The following is a 4,612-nucleotide window of genomic DNA, read 5'->3' as shown; positions in this document are numbered from 1 at the left end:
GGTTGTAAGATAATCTTTTTGCATGAAAGGATGAATATGTTTTATACAAATTTTATGTAGATTTTTCTGGAATTTTTCATAAAATAATGCTTTTATGTTGTTGAATAAAAGTATGATAAAGATTTGTTGTTAGAATAGTGAGATTTTTACATGCATGTTAGATTTAAGAAGGTTGGATTTGTTGTTGGATTATGAGATGATTAGAGACTTGTCTTAACTGAAAAATATGTTAATCTTGGTGAATATATTCTGGAAAAAATTCGTATAATATCAAGGATATATTGAATCAAAACATGTTAAAATATGCTTGAAATCGTAAACCAAAAACATGCAAAAATGCATTTTAAGCACACACATGCACTATGAGCAAATGAACATGAAAAGATAGTAAACCTACTGGAAATATGGTGTAACAAAAGTGTAAAACTCAAATCATATGACTCATGAAAATAACAAGCTCAAAAATCACTATTTCGGGTCAATTTATCACTAACCGAAAGCACAAAATTGCACATATCACACTACCACCACTATTACGACTTGAATCACCAAAATATGAAGGACTTACTGTAAATATTGAAATAAGGATGAAATTCCATTTTGAAGTACTTAAATTGCTTAAGAAATGAGGCTTAAAACGCGTTTTCGGTAAACGATTTTTGATCATAAAGTCCTCAAACAAGCAAGACACAAGAGAAGTTAAATTGATATGAAGTTTCCTTGTTAAAAGTTGCCTAGAAAAGGCCTGTGATTTTTGGACAAAAGGTTATGTAGTAATTTCTAAGTATTACTATGATTTAATGGATTCAAATGGTAATTAAAATGTATATAAATTAATTAATAAATTATATAAATCATGAACTTGATTAAATTTACATAACCAATGGTAAAAGTAACTAAAACCTACTGGAGAAAAGTAATTACAAGAAAAGAATCAAGTTTTATATAATTTAAAGGTAAATAATTAAGTAAAAATCACTAATTAATCACTATTATTAAATAAATAAAATAATGCATAAATAAATGTATAAATCATAATATTATAAATCAAAAGGCATAAAAATCAGTAAATAATCCAAGTATAATTATCCATGAGTTTTAAAGACAATTTAAGAACTTAAAAATAATTATAAGGAATTATTTAATAAAAATCAATAAAATAAATTAATAATTAATTAAATAATATTAAATTGAATAAATTAAATATAAACCAGAAATATTCATCAACATTCATATTATAAGATTACAAATGTCAAACATTATTATAAAACAAAGTATGCAATGGAAATTATATAAAACAAAGCCGAACTACCGAAATTTCAATAAACGTACAAAATCGTATAAATGACCATCACCACCAAATATCTTCCAACCAAATGATGTGAACAATATAATGCACTTGAAATCCATTATTAAACAACAACCAAAGATGGGCAAGTCTACTAGCGTACATCTCTTGATCTAGTTTACTAGCTCATGCAACACACACTTACGTTGTGTACATTTAAATACCATGGTTTAGGCTTGTTTGAGGGACGACACCACTAGGCGAAGTTCACGCGTTTCATCAGCCCCTTTCACTCTCGAAACAAGTGAGTCATAGCTCCTTTTCAACTCTTTTATGTGTTTTACTTTCGGGGTGAAAAGCATGATAATTGAAATTACTTTCTATATATGAAATGATCCTTTGAAATAATGTTTATGATATGGAAATTATAATGTATGTTCAACGTGGAATTTATTATATGATGAGCTTGAGTACTGTCAAACTGTTCCACCTCGGTACACTACTATTAGCTCTTTGAGAGGCCTGTAGTTTGAGAGTTGCGCAACTAGGACTTGTCCCCTCACCTAATGCGTAACGGTGGGATGTTTGGTTTGCCTTTGTGACAACCTTTATTCCCAGTCCGACCACGCGGTGCTCTAACTACTATATCAGTGGTCATTCATATACCACGCCCCCTTCTATTATTATTATTATTATTATTATTATTATTATTATTATTATTATTATTATTATTATTATTATTAGTATTATTATTACTATTGCACGTGATTGACGGCACGTGTTTCTTATTACCTTGGACACAACCGGTCTTAGTAGTGGCTCAAGAATTGTCTCATCAAAGCCCTTGTGGCTCAATGAATTTGATATTATTGTTGATAATTGGAAATTGTATGAACATATGGTTTGGGTACGAATATTATGAAAGAATTCTTGAAAGCTTTTATTACTTATTTCTCTTGAATATGGTTAGATTATGAATATGTTGTTAGTTAAAACCTATGAACTCACTAAACTCTAGTAGTTGACAGTTTTTCCTTCATGCTTTTCATGTCTAGAGTAGTAAGTTAGCTATTTGGACCGCCTCTTGGATGACGTATTTGCTTGTAGCATGTTGGACTTGTAATGCAAACATTCGATCTTTTGATTATGACCTTGGTTATGTAATGCTATTTAAACGTCAATTTGAACTTGTTATCTTTTGAATTTGAATGGCATTTGGAACTTTATGTTAATGTTTTATCTTTAAATCTTTTATACCATGTGGTTCTGTGGCACTTCGTGTTTCCGCCTTAGTCGGGGTGTTACAATTGTTGGCCATATTTGAATGGTTGACATCTAAGTTTTTCTTATGTTTTAGTCCTCCTTAAGTATATCATAGATGTAAAACCCGTGTTAAATGATTAACCAAATGTAAGTTAATCCAATGTAATTTGACCCCAAGTGTTTAGACCAAAAAAGTATTAGCCCATATTTATATATTTCTTTGAAGGTCCTTGTTTGTATCTACTTAAAAGCAATATTGGTGGTTCCATATTGCTTTTGATGATTTTTTAGGCGATACAATTGATCTAGATATTGGTTGTTTAATAATCTTAGATGATTTTTGTAAGTGCACGTCTATGTCAATAGCAGTCTAGATTATTTGGGCTTATAATGTAATATGTCTTTGTCATGTAATTGTCATTAATGAACTTGGATTATGCATAGAATACTAGATTAAGTTTAAGTATTGAATGTATAATTAATCTGCTTAAGAGGAAATGCGACCTCATAATTCCAGGGTCAATTACGAGGCAAGCTCTAGAAATACGGCCCCGTATTTGCAGGGTCAAATACGAGCCAATCAACAAATACGACCTCGTATTTATGACGGGCTGGGCATGGAATGCGAGGCCGACTCGCTGAAGCCCATGTCGGGTGTTTCTTATAAATACCGAACCCTAATAGAGATTAGGGTTGAACATTTGTCGAATTATCAAGCTAGTATGGCAGGTTAATAGGTCAAAGTATTGTTCCGCTAGCCCGTAGAAGATCTGCGAGGCAGCAGGTGATCTAGGGGCTTCGTTGTGAATCACCAAGTTATAGAGAGGGATTCTGCACCTCTAGATAACTGGAGCAAACTATTAACGATCCGATTCAAGGGGACTTACAAGTGGTATCAGAGACTCTAGGTTTCATACTGGAAGGTTATAGTTTGCGGTGATAGACAACGTTTTGTTTAGGGTTGTCTAGCCAGGATTCTTTCACGGAGTTCTCGACCGTTAACATTGGTATTGAGATCTGGTCGTCTAGCCGTGAGTTTTTCATGGACTTTACGACCGAAATCTTTATCTTTGAGATCTGATCGTGTGAAACTTTATCAAATTGTGTTTTCCTCCTTACACGCTTTATAGTATTAAAGCCTTGTAATGACGAAAACAAGATCTGATTAGTTTTGCATGTTGAGGCAGACCCAGATTTGTGGCTTTTCAGATTGGGGACGATTTAGGGTTTTGGGAGAAGAAAAGCTGCTGTCGTTCGAATAAGATGTTGATCAGAATGTTTTGCTACCTGGTAGAATTACGACCTCGCAATTGGTCTTCAGAATTGCAACCTCGTAATTAGCCATCTAATTTACGACCTCGCAATTGGTTTTTAAATTACGACTTCGTAAAGAACATGTAAGATGCGACCTCGTATTTTATCATAGAATACGACCTCGCATATATGTAAGGTCCTATGGTTGCGTCGATCATAATAAGACGCGATTCATTATGTCAAGAGTGCGGAATCCTCTTGAGATAACTAGATTGCTATTGCCTTTTGTCAATTAACAAGTAGTTAATCAACCTAAGGAGATGCCCAAAGCTTGTGGTTCGTGTAGGAGATCACACGAGCAACAAGTAGCCTTAATTCGTGATTTAAAAAACGTTGATTACTAATTTTCGTAAATTAGTCTTGTATTTATACTAGTAGGGTTTAGGTTCGTGTGTTCTTGGGCTTCACACGAAGTGAATCAAGCATGATCCATCAAAACCCTCGTATGGTGGTGCTGACGTCAGCACGAGGATCAGTCAACGTGCTGCTGACGTCAGCACGAGGAGCGTGTCTTGGATTGCTTATTTCACTTGTACATAACGTCCAACCATTGGTTAAGTATTCTAGGGTAAAGGGTTACCCCGATGATTTTATAACAACTCAAACAATGAAGTACAAGTAATGTGACCAAATGTCACATTAGTTCATATTTGCGACAACCTCACAAATATGGTTTCGCCTAATCTAGCTAGCAAAACTAACTTAATATTCTTGACATTACAAACTAAATTAAATAACATGATGACA

Source organism: Erigeron canadensis, unplaced genomic scaffold (assembly GCF_010389155.1).
Source record: "Erigeron canadensis isolate Cc75 unplaced genomic scaffold, C_canadensis_v1 Conyza_canadensis_unscaffolded:48, whole genome shotgun sequence".
Lineage (NCBI taxonomy): Eukaryota > Viridiplantae > Streptophyta > Magnoliopsida > Asterales > Asteraceae > Erigeron > Erigeron canadensis.
Note: the sequence above shows the minus strand (reverse complement) of the source record.